The 12,367-nt window shown below is 43.4% G+C and overlaps 2 pseudogenes; one reads left to right on the top strand and one right to left on the bottom strand.

Moving 5' to 3' along the window:
* Positions 1–7,544: 7,544 nt before the first annotated feature.
* On the bottom strand, positions 7,545–7,663 carry LOC134936948 (5S ribosomal RNA; annotated as a pseudogene).
* A 1,570-nt stretch (positions 7,664–9,233) lies between these two features.
* Positions 9,234–9,352, top strand: LOC134936912 (5S ribosomal RNA; annotated as a pseudogene).
* Positions 9,353–12,367: the final 3,015 nt, after the last annotated feature.

The following is a 12,367-nucleotide window of genomic DNA, read 5'->3' as shown; positions in this document are numbered from 1 at the left end:
GACCATTGAGTTACTCAAGGATTTCCATTATTGATTGATCTGCGATCACTGCTGCATGATTCTACGCAGTTAGTTGGCTCTGCAAAGGCACCGATGGGCATCTCAAATAGAAATCCAGGTGTCTATGTAATTTGCATTGTTTCACCAATCCCCTACATACGAGATTGCAGCTGCGAATGCATTAACGTACAACTCTGAATCAGTCGCTTAATGTCATTCTGCAGTGTCTTTGTGGAACAACATGAAAAATAGTTATAAAAATAATTTCTTTTAGTCCCAATTCCCACAGCATGAGAGGTTTGGAAACCCTACTGGAAGGATATGGTAAACAGAAAACAGTTACAACTATATAGTCAAAATCTTAATGAAAGTTAGTGCATATCTCAAGGTGTTAGGTAGCGTGTGATACTGATTCGATCCTGATGCGTGCTCCCGTTGGGTTGGTATCGTAAGGCTAGATAGATTGTGCAGGCAAGTTAATCTTGACTATCTAGTGTACTACTGTATCTAGTACAAAGTATAGTCAAAATAGGCACTTAGTCAAAATCGTACATAATCAAAATCTCAAGCACAGATAGTCAAAATCTGTACAATCTGTGCTATCTGGGCTCTGAGGGAGTTCAGGGGAAATCGAATAGTCAAAATCGGGCATAGCAAGGATCTCACCGTGTGTATACACCTTTAGATTTGGGTGGGGTGTGTTCAAACTGAAATCTAAATTGCAGTGTAAAAATAAAGCAGCCAGTATTTGCCTTGCACAGAAACAAAATAACCCACCCAAATCTAACTCTCTCTGCACATGTTATATCTGCCCCACCTGCAGTGCACATGGTTTTGCCCATTAGAGGAAAATGTTGTTTTACAGTCAACTAGTAGTGGATCTTGCCGCGGGCAAACAAGATTTTTTCCCGGGGTGCTGCAGTCCTGGAAGCGCCACTACCACCACCGCTACCACCGCCGCCTGTCCCTTCCCACTGGCGCCGTGCAGTGCACCTGACGTCATTGCGCACCGCACAGCATTGTGGGAGTGGCATCAGACGCTAGAGGTCATAAATGACTTCTAGTGTCTGTGTGCAGCGCTGTGGGAGAGATGTCATGACATCTCTCCCATAGATCCGAGGAGCGGCGGTCATAGACGGAGGACAGTAACAGCGGTCTTGAAGCAGGAGCGGGGCTGGTGAGTATTTTTGTTTGGTAAGCGCAGCTACCTGGGGCACAGCAACAGGGAGCACATCTACTGAGGGCACAGCATCAGGGAGCACATCTACTGAGGGCACAGCCACAGGGCGCACAGCAACAGGGTGCACAACTACTGAGGGCACAAGTAACAGGTGGCAAAACTACAGGGGCACAACTACTGAGGACACTGCATCAGGGGACAAAACTACAGGGGCACAATTACTGAGGGCACCGCATCAGGGGACAAAACTACAGGGGCACAACTACAGAGGGCACAAAGGAAACTTTCGCCCTGGGCGCCACAAGGTCTAGAACCAGCCCTGCAATAAACCTTGAGTTACTGTAGGCCCTTATTCTGCTACTGTATCTTGCGCCTCCTCCGACTCTCATATAATAAATAATTAAGCTTAGCAAATAAAAGACTATATGTTTATTTCTTTCCGTGTTTGTCTACAATTCAAATAATCTTGATATGTATGGTGGTTGGAAAATCACCAGGCAATTTGTGCAATAACTAATTGCATCATACATGGATATGCAAAGAATATACATTTGGATCTGAATGGCTTTGTCATAATGAGCTCTTCAGGGTTTTTACATTTTCCTCAAACTGTATCCGATAAAATATTTCATGCTTGATTAAATGTATTTATGCTGGGCCATTGACTTTGCCGCATTCAGATGAGGCAACTGATCACATAAAAACCAGATTGCCCTGACTATTAGCCGATTACCAAATGAAGCCCAAAAAAAGTATTTGTCTCTACTGCAAAAGCCGTACATTAATCATTGCAAGCAATAGAGCTTCCCATGCAATAAAATGCTAAATTGTGGAACCACTTGTGAGGTAGCCTGAAAAGGCTATCAATGGTCAGAGTTTAAATGACCATTCAAAGCTTAATGTACTTCATATGTTCAACTTCTCAGCAGGATATAGCTGTAAGTATATTACCAATTCATTAAGGATTGTTGATTAAGTAAGTGCTTTGACCAGAGAACATAATAGATAAATTAATATAATGTAAACTGACTGAGCATTTAGTTTTAGCAAACTGTGATAAGGAGAATCAGGGAGCAAAACAGTCTTAATAATGTGACAATTTGTTTTCCAGGGAATTGCTTGTTCTTTTTCATTAATTAATTAACTTGTATTCGTTTAACCCTTCGTCACTGGAATGAGAGCAGTACCATGCCTTGCCTCGTTTTCTAATTCATTATATATTAGGACACAGCGTATGAAGAATTCTGTAACAGAATGATTTCTGAAACTCAGACATTGCAGATTGTTCTGAAAACCTTTAACTATTAGGCTGTCAGTCAAAGTCATGTTTGTGAATCGCTTATTTATTTTTTTGTTCTGTTACTTAAGTGTTACCTCCATTACTGGCTCACAGTGGAGTAAGAAGTAGTGACCTGTGCCGGTTCTAGATCATGTGGAGTCCAGGGAGAAAATTTCCTTCTTCCACCACATCTACCATACCAAGAACAATATGTGGTGCAAGGCATAGCATATGGGTAACTCATATCAGACCTCTGACTGTTACCTTTTTTTTTACCTGGATTGCCTACTTATTCCTGCATCTTGCATAATAGTTCACTGATAGTGTACAAAGGATTTGAGATTAGTATTTTTATTGATCCCACTATACCGGTATTCGGATGGAAGATTCACAGTAAATAGGCAGACAATAGGTCGACACCAGATGGTCAACAGTCAATATGTCAAGAAGATCCAAAAGTCTACAGTTAAATTGTCGTCATGAACTTAGGTCAATGGGCTCAAAAGGTCAGCATGCAAATGGTTGACACAGAAAAGATAAATATATGATTTTTCATGATTTTTAGGGTTAGGTTTAGGGTTAGGCACTTGGGGGTAGGATTAGGGTTAGGCACTTGGGGGAGGAATGAGGGAGGGTTAGGAGTAGGGTTAAAATAACAGAAAAGTCAACCTTTTCCACGTCTACAATTTGCATGCTGACCTTTTTAAACCTGTTGACCTAAGTCAATGTTGACCATTTTACTGTTGACCTTCATACCCTGTCAACCTATTAACTGTCAACCATCAGGTATCAACCTATTAACTGTCTATATATTGTCGATCTCTTAATCCATTCCCCTCTATACCCTACACAACATCACTGACCCCTCTATATCCTACACTACAATACTGACCCTCTCTATAGCTTACATTGCATTACTGACCCCTCTACACCCTACTCACCACTGACCTCTATACCCTATACTACAATAAGTCGTAAAGGCTTTTTCACGGTAAGGACAATACGTGTTTGGAATTCCCTGCCTGAGGGAGTTGTAATGGTGGACACTGTCAACACCTTTAAGAATGGGTTAGATAAATTCCTCATGGATAAGGATATCCAGGGTTATGGTGCATAGTCACGCACTATAGTTACTATAAAAAGGGATAAAGTGCAATGGCTGAAATCAGCATCAGTCATAATTTTAGACAAATCATTGTGCATAGGAGACCACAAATAGGTTGAACTTGATGGACAATTGTCTTTTTTCAACCTCAGATACTATGTTACTATGTTACTACATTACAGGCCCATCTATGCCCTATACTATATACCCCTGTATACTCTACAGTACATTACTTATCCCCTCTATAGACTGCATTACTGACCGCTCTATACTCTACACTATATTATTGATCCCTCGATAGCTTGGGGGGGAGCAGCACAATAGAGCAGGTGGGAGGCAGTAAAAGGTTTAACACAAACTAAGAGGTTGGATTGATCAGAGGAGAGACAGTATGTAGTGTAGAAAGCAGCATGGACCAAGAGGCGGGATGGTTCAGAGAAGAGGCATCAGTTGCATGGACCAAAAGGGGAGACAGGACAGACCAGGGGGTGAGATGGCCCAGAGTAGAGGCAGCAGAGGCACGGAACAGGAGAGGAGGTGGATCAAAGCAGAGACTGAGAGACCGGGCTGGCTGAAACTGTTTTTCCGGACACCATCTGTCCAGAATTGAAAATGCTCGGTACTCCAGAAAGATGTCCTGATTTCCGGACTGTCAGAATCATTAGCAATCCCAACCAGGTGGTATCACTGACTGCAGCTGTGCCCTTCCAGGATACATGGTCTCTCTTGAAACAGCCCTGTCAGCCTGCCCCTCAAGTCATCCCTGCACGTAATGTCAATGAGGTCCTGTCTACCAATTACTTACTATTTGGCTTCTAGCTTCATTTAACCTTCCACCTTCTTTCCACAATGTTGGTAAACTCAGTTGCTGCTACTGAAAAACTCCTTCCTTTGGTTTCTCCCAATGGAGTCTGTTTCATCTGTAACTGTATTAGTGATTCTTATAGGCCCTACACACTGGCCGATTTGTTTGAAAGATATGAACGATCTCGTTCATAAATGAACGAGAACTCGTTCATATCTTTCAGTGTGGAGGCTCCAGCGATGAACGATGCGCGGCCCTGCGCTCGTTCATCGCTGGTCCCCCATCGGCTGTACACGCAGGCCAATATGGACGATCTCGTCCATATTTGCCTGCACTTCAATGGAGCCGCGTGACGGGGGGAGTGAAGAAACGTCACTCCCCCCGTCACTGCCTCCCCGCCACCGGGTCGTCCGTCGTCCGTATCCGCCGTCGGGAAGCTCGGCGGCGGATCGGCATATTATATAACTACTCTTGTTTACCCCAACCATGCAGTCTCCCTCTACCACACCCTCACATCAACTCTTAACACGGTGGTCCCTGCCACTGCTACAGCCTTTGGTAATCTAAATCCAGACAGTGGCACCTCAAGCATAGTGGTTATTTCCAGAAGTGTAGGTAACTGTGAATGTAGGACCCTCTTACCTCTTTATCTGTTTGTTAATAGCCAGTCTTAATTATTATTATTTTATTGTGTTTATTATTGAGTTTATTGCTAATTATATAGTCCTATGTAAATAGATGTCAATAAATGATTAAATATAATAAGGTATTTCAAAATAAAGATAATAATATCATAATAAACAACATTTAAGTAAAAATTATTGCCTGTCAATTCTGACAATGTTCAGTATTGTGTATGATTCAGCTCAGCACTAGATGAGGAAGAATATAGCCCCGCTTCATATTAATACTGCTTATTTTGCCATGTACATGGCTTTAGTGCATGACTAATGGTTTCTATGCAATATGAACACTTAGCATGTAACAATAAGAGCTTTGTCTTTTGATTATATCTGCAGATTTATAAGCGGGTGGCTGGAGGTGCATGTAAGGGTAGCTAACAAGTTTCACACACATAAAAAGAACATTTCAGATCCATTTATGATCCCATCGCACTGTCAGGATATTGTGTTGCATGATGTAAAAGTTCTTTGTACTGAGTTGTACAGAATCAATGTTTTGTTCAGAGCACAATTCGCTGGGGAGAGAATTTCTGCAGTTTCTAAGTGTACTGTATCTGCCATGTAACACAAACACTGCTCATACAGAGAAGTCAGTACATTGAAAGGACCTAGAGGATGGCCCAATCTGTCATGGACCTTTCTACAGATGATGCATGTCATGAATGTCCACCTCTGTATGAGGCCGTACAATGGGCTCCTATTCCTTTCCCATAGAGTTGTGATCTGAAAGTCAACCCACATACAGGCCCATAATTTGCAGTCAGATGGCAGCTGGAGTTTAGTGCTGGAGGCCTTTCCTCCAATTGGTCTTTAATTGGTGTAATCACAAGCTTGAGTTATTGGCAATATGAAAGGAAACATATTTGGTTTATGTAACTAACAGAGAAGCATTCCCTTTTCAATTATGGCTCTATCTAACTACGAGCTAAAGCCGTTAACCATTTTCAGGTCAATTTGCTGACAGTACTTTACAAGAGTATAAGAAATTCCGGGAATACAAAGGTTAAATAATGACAAGCTTATCGCTCTCCCAGTGCAATACATGGAGGAAACAAACAGCAAATGTTTTCTCTAACAGCATGCTTCTGCTCCATTACAGCTATTTCTAAACATTTCTGAAAGAGATAAAACTGAATGTACTATTCAGATATTACTTTTTGTCTTTACTATGAATTGTACTCATTTATTCCTAGCTATTCAAATGGGCAAATTGGGACTGTTCATTTTATTTTCTGCACTTTGCCAGAGTTTCGAGGTGTGATGACTGGTGATAAGGAATGCGTTAGTTTCCCAGAGGAGAAAGCATGCCCAAACTGTCATAAAATACTCCAGGCCCAGCAGGTAAGAAATTAGCATGTCACAGCTGATGTCATAGAATGGTAGACATCAGGGAAAGCTCCAGAAGTGGGGCTGCAGCTCACTTCAAAATTCAAAGAGGGGAGCCACACCAAGTGCCAGTGAGTCGGTTTGAAATGGCAGTTGGTGGTAGTTAGTGTGGCTTCCCTATTTGAAATTTGAACTGACCTGCAGCCCCACCTCTGGAGCTGCCACTGGTAGCCATCATTTTAAAATGTGTTGGGTTGCTCATATCAGAACTCTGTCTGCTCATATTAGAACTCTGTCTGCTCGTATCAGAACTCTGTCTGCTTGTATCAGAACTCTTTTGCTTTTTTAACCACTTGACTGAGTCGCAAACTAAAGTACATGAAATGGCAGTGTCAGAGTTAAGAGTACCCTTGAAATGTATTTTCTCCTTCATCCATCTGGGGGACATTTCTACCATGGGATTTAGTGAAGGTTGTGGAGCCAGCACTTAATAGGTTAACTTAAAAAAAATGTATATAAGCTACTCCTCGTGCCTTAGTGTTAATTTAAGTGCTGAAAGGACAGGTCACCACTAGGTTAGCTACTGTAGGTATATACAGTATATGTGTTATATTTCTCTTTTTTCCCTTTTCTAATTTAAACCTCCCTTATTTTTTCTCCCTACCCTACTGCAAAATGTAATCTCCTTAATTGATGCAGCAGGTACAGATTTCAGCTCTATGGTGGGGCTCCAATGTCAGGCAGCATTGAGCTGATGAAAAAGAATGGGGGGTATGGACCTTTGGAGAGAGCAAAGGACCAAAAAAAAGGGAAACTATAGGCCTTTTCCTGGGCACACTTGAAAAAATGGAAATGATAAAATTATTAAAAATTTACTTTTATTGATATATACTTAAGAAAAAGCGAGAGCTGGCATAAGTGTTTTGAAAGAGCATAAGTGTTTGCCAGCACCAATGTGCCTGTTATGGGCAAAGTTGTATCATAGGTAAGCGAAAATAAATAAATGATCCCTCATCCACAAGAGAATTCATGCATATCCTCCATACATAGGAGTTTGGATGAATGAGGTCACTACGTCGATTCCGATATAATATGACAGATACTATAGACCTGAGATCAGATTGATATAATGAGTCCCAAATAGCTTTGGCTGTTGGAGAGTAAAATACCTACGGTACCTAGTATTCCCTGGTGGTTCCCCATCCAGGTACTGACCAGGCCCTGCAGTGCTTGGCTTCCAAGATCAGACGAGTTTGGGCATACTCAGTGCAGTCTGACCGTAGGTAAGTCTGTCTCCTAGGCGCACCGTTTTCCGAATGTGTTGGGACCCAAGATCAATCACAAAATGTGTGGATATTAAGTTATATGATCAGAGATAAATGATGACAATGGTGCAATAAACTTATGAGTTTTTTTGCTGGGAAATCTGATCAGTGGTGTTTCTGACTTAAACAATGAACTGTGCAGTCCTGGGATAGATACTGTCAAACAGAAAGTATGCTCCCAATTAGCCTAGGCAGCGAGAGGGCTTGGTGGTGCCCACAGTGGTGGAATGATAAAGACTCAGGCAGGAGGGTTTGAAATTGCCCTCTCTGAAAAAATCAGGACAGAAAATTATATATGTATGTTGTGTCTATAGTAAGGTTAATGTCAGAAATATTTAATTAAGGCATATATGGAAGTTGCAAATTACAAATGTCTCTTTGTGAGAGGGGTAATCCATCTCCACCCTTACCCAGTAGTTATGCACCAAAAAGAAAGAGATTGAGCATGATGATTATGAAAATATAAATATATAAATATGAGTAGCTATATATATCTCACTTGGTATAGCTTAACCAGCTTTCCACTGTTAAGTGGGGAAGTGCATATTGGGCCCTGTGGGAAGAGAAGAGGGAGCCGCTGGTTTGGGCAAGAAGAGCCCGTTTCCGGCTAAAAGCCGAGGGCTGTCTTACCCTGACCTCTTTTGGAGACCCTCAGAACAGCGGGAATCGAGTAGCGAGGCGCCGGCGGCCGCGGTCCGTACAACCGGAAGTTCGGGCGCCGGGACCTGAAGTGATATACGTTTCGCTCCGTGAGCTTGATCACACGACGCCCGAACTTCCGGTTGTACAGACCGCGGCCGCCGGCGCCTCGCTACTCGATTCCTGCTGATCTGAGGGTCTCCAAAAGAGGTCAGGGTAAGACAGCCCTCGGCTTTTAGCCGGAAACGGGCTCTTCTTGCCCAAACAGCGGCTCCCCCTTCTCTTCCCACAGGGCCCAATATGCACTTCCCCACTTAACAGTGGAAAGCTGGTTAAGCTACACCAAGTGAGATATATATAGCTACTCATATTTATATTTATATATTTATATTTTCATGATCATCATGCTCAATCTCTTTCTTTTTGGTGCATAACTACTGGGTAAGGGTGGAGATGGATTACCCCTCTCACAAAGGGACATTTGTAATTTGCAACTTCCATATATGCCTTAATTATATATTACTGACATTAACCTTACTATAGACACAACATACATATATAATTTTCTGTCCTGATTTTTTCAGAGAGGGCAATTTCAAACCCTCCTGCCTGAGTCTTTATCATTCCACCACTGTGGGCACCACCAAGCCCTCTCGCTGCCTAGGCTAATTGGGAGCATACTTTCTTTTTGACAGTATCTATCCTAGGACTGCACAGTTCATTGTTTAAGTCAGAAACACCACTGATCAGATTTCCCAGCAAAAAAACTCATAAGTTTATTGCACCATTGTCATCATTTATCTCTGATCATATAACTTAATATCCACACATTTTGTGATTGATCTTGGGTCCCAACACATTCGGAAAACGGTGCGCCTAGGAGACAGACTTACCTACGGTCAGACCGCACTGAGTATGCCCAAACTCGTCTGATCTTGGAAGCCAAGCACTGCAGGGCTTGGTCAGTACCTGGATGGGGAACCACCAGGGAATACTAGGTACCGTAGGTATTTTACTCTCCAACAGCCAAAGCTATTTGGGACTCATTATATCAATCTGATCTCAGGTCTATAGTATCTGTCAGATTATATCGGAATCAACGTAGTGACCTCATTCATCCAAACTCCTATGTATGGAGGATATGCATGAATTCTCTTGTGGATGAGGGATCATTTATTTATTTTCGCTTACCTATGATACAACTTTGCCCATAACAGGCACATTGGTGCTGGCAAACACTTATGCTCTTTCAAAACACTTATGCCAGCTCTCGCTTTTTCTTAAGTATATATCAATAAAAGTTAATTTTTAATAATTTAATCATTTTAATTTTTTCAAGTGTGCCCAGGAAAAGGCCTATAGTTTCCCTTTTTTTTTGGTCCTTTGCTCTCTCCAAAGGTCCATACCCCCCCTTCTTTTTCATAGTTGTCATAACTATCTTCCTGGAGCACCACCAACTACTTGCTGAATTTATTATTACAAGTAGGCCTTCATGTTGGTTTAATATATCATAGTATCAAATTTACTAAATTGAAATTGTTATAACCTGTGCAGATTTATTTTCTTTTTCTAGCATTGAGCTGATCCCAGAGTAGGATGGAGGAAGTTGGTGGAGGGGTGCAGAGTGTCCTGGAGAAGGCAGTGGCGTTAACTCAGCCAAGGGAGACAGGAGGCAGTTGAGGTCCCTTCTGAAGGTGGCAGTGGAAGCTGAGATAAGTGGCAGCCAGGACAGCTGGCACCAGGCGTGGCAGAGCTCTTTGCAGGGTTTGCAGTGCTGAGACATGACTGCTGGGAGAGTAGTGCTAGTGTGCTCTGTGCAGACTGCTGGACATTACAGAAGAGGCCAACTGGCAGTAGAGTGGTAAAGACCAAGTCAAGATGAAGAATGGCGCCCCTCCCCCCACATGTGCAACTAAAATTGGTCATGGCTGCATGCCTATAGGAGTGTGGCCACTGAAAATGAAACGCCATCCATTTCTCGTCACTCTGTGAACATTATTTTCCATTCAATATGTACCTTACCTGGTACCTGGTTTCTCACAATGTGGAAAATCTGAAGAAATGTATCCTCCCTGGGAAGTCGGCATTTTCAGTCAGTATTCACTATTCATGTAGAATACCCGATAAAACAGAAAGCACACACACCGGGGACAATTTTTCCTATATAACCTAAATTAATCTGAGATGTAACTAACACAGCTACCATTATTAATGCTGGATTAATATATAGAAACTACTAAATAGAAAAGGTGGGTGAACCCACGACAGGGAGTGCGTAATTAGATTAATCAGTCAAACATAATATGTAGTTATTAAAAAACACACAATTTTATATACAATCAACATAAAATCATAATTCATTCACTGCCCATTGTGATTTTGAAAAAGACTGCAACAATAGGAATAATAAACACTTTGTTATATGGAATGTAATTTAGCACAACACGATTGAACAGTCTCCAGGGAGTACCAACATGTGGTCTTCAGTATGCCGACTGACGGGATCCCGGCGCACAGTATACCGGCGCCGGGATCCCGACAGCTGGCATACCGACACTTATTCTCCCTCGTGGGGGTCCACGACCCCCCTGGAGGGAGAATAAAATAGCGTGGCGCGTGCGCCACCGTGCCCGTAGCGTGGCGAGCACAGCGAGCCCGCAAGGGGCTCATTTGCGCTCGCCACACTGTTGGTAAGCCGGCGGTCGGGCTCCCGGCGCCGGTATGCTGGTCGCCGGAAGCCCGACCGCCGGCATATCGTAGTGAACCCGTACCAACAATAGGATCCTCAATCAAGCATCTCCATATTTCAATGTTCTGTGCCTTTAAATTTTAAACATGCTTTGTTTTTTCTGCCAGGGGAGAGCGCCTACCGGTTATACTGGGCACTATGCTTGACCCTTCGCAGCAGGGATGGACTGGGGTTCCAAATCGTCCCTGGTATTTGGGAATAAGCGCGCGTGCCTTCGCCGTGTCCTGGGGGGCTTGCAGACATTATGCACAGGGGCGTGCTGTGAGTCAGGGGGGTGTGGACTCATGGCACATCCCCATTTCCATGGAAACACACCGTTCAGATGGTGGGGGGGTGGGGGCGCGCGACACTGCACACGGGGGCAGCCAAATCAGACAGCCGGAAGCTGAGCTGAGCGCGGCCTTCCCGGCTCTCTGTGGGACCGGACTAGCCCACCTGCCCATCAGCCTTTCTAGCATATGCCAGAATTGCCAGATGGGCAGTCTGGCCTTGCTTTGCAGCAAATGACAAGAGCCTGGAGGGTGGCTTGTGCAGATGCCGATTGAGGAAGATCACCGGGAATATGCTCTCGAGACTAGCGGTGTGCTCAACCTTCCACAGCGGCACTTGCCAGCTTTTTTAAGGTGCTATAAAAAGTGGGTGCAGAGATCCAGAGGTAAATTCTAATGCGTTTCTCCTTCTGGGTAGGTTTGACAGTTTCTTCAGAGGAGTCTTTTTTAAAATCACAATGGCCAGTGAATGAATTAAGATTTTATGTTGATTGTAAATAAAATTGTGTGTTTTTTAATATCTACATATTATGTTTTATTGATTATTCTAATTACGCGCTCCCTATCACTGTTCACCCACGTTTTCTGTGTAGGATACCACATCATCCAAAAGATGCCTGGTTGTGTAGGAATATTAACAAGGTCATCATCATACAACAGCGGTTCAACCAGACTCATGCCCCCTGTGTCACTTCCTGCCCCTTGCGTCTCTCAGTCACACCATCATCTCCTCCCTGAGTCTCTCAGCCACACCATCATCTCCCTCTGCGTCATCTCTCAACATGCCATCATCTCCCACTGCATCGTCTCTCAGCACACCATCACCTCCCTCTGCCTCGTCTCTCAGCACACCATTTCCTCCCACCCTGCATTCTCTCACCACACCATCACCTTCCCCTACATCATCTCTCAGCACACCATCATGTTCTGCCTGTGTCTCTCACCATCCCTTTCACTCTGTGTCAAACAGCTTCCCCCTTCATTCTCTCTCTGTGTCTCCCAGTCCC

The sequence above is a fragment of the Pseudophryne corroboree genome, chromosome 6 (assembly GCF_028390025.1).
Source record: "Pseudophryne corroboree isolate aPseCor3 chromosome 6, aPseCor3.hap2, whole genome shotgun sequence".
Classification (NCBI taxonomy): domain Eukaryota; kingdom Metazoa; phylum Chordata; class Amphibia; order Anura; family Myobatrachidae; genus Pseudophryne; species Pseudophryne corroboree.
Note: the sequence above shows the minus strand (reverse complement) of the source record. Positions and strands in the feature narration are given on the sequence as shown.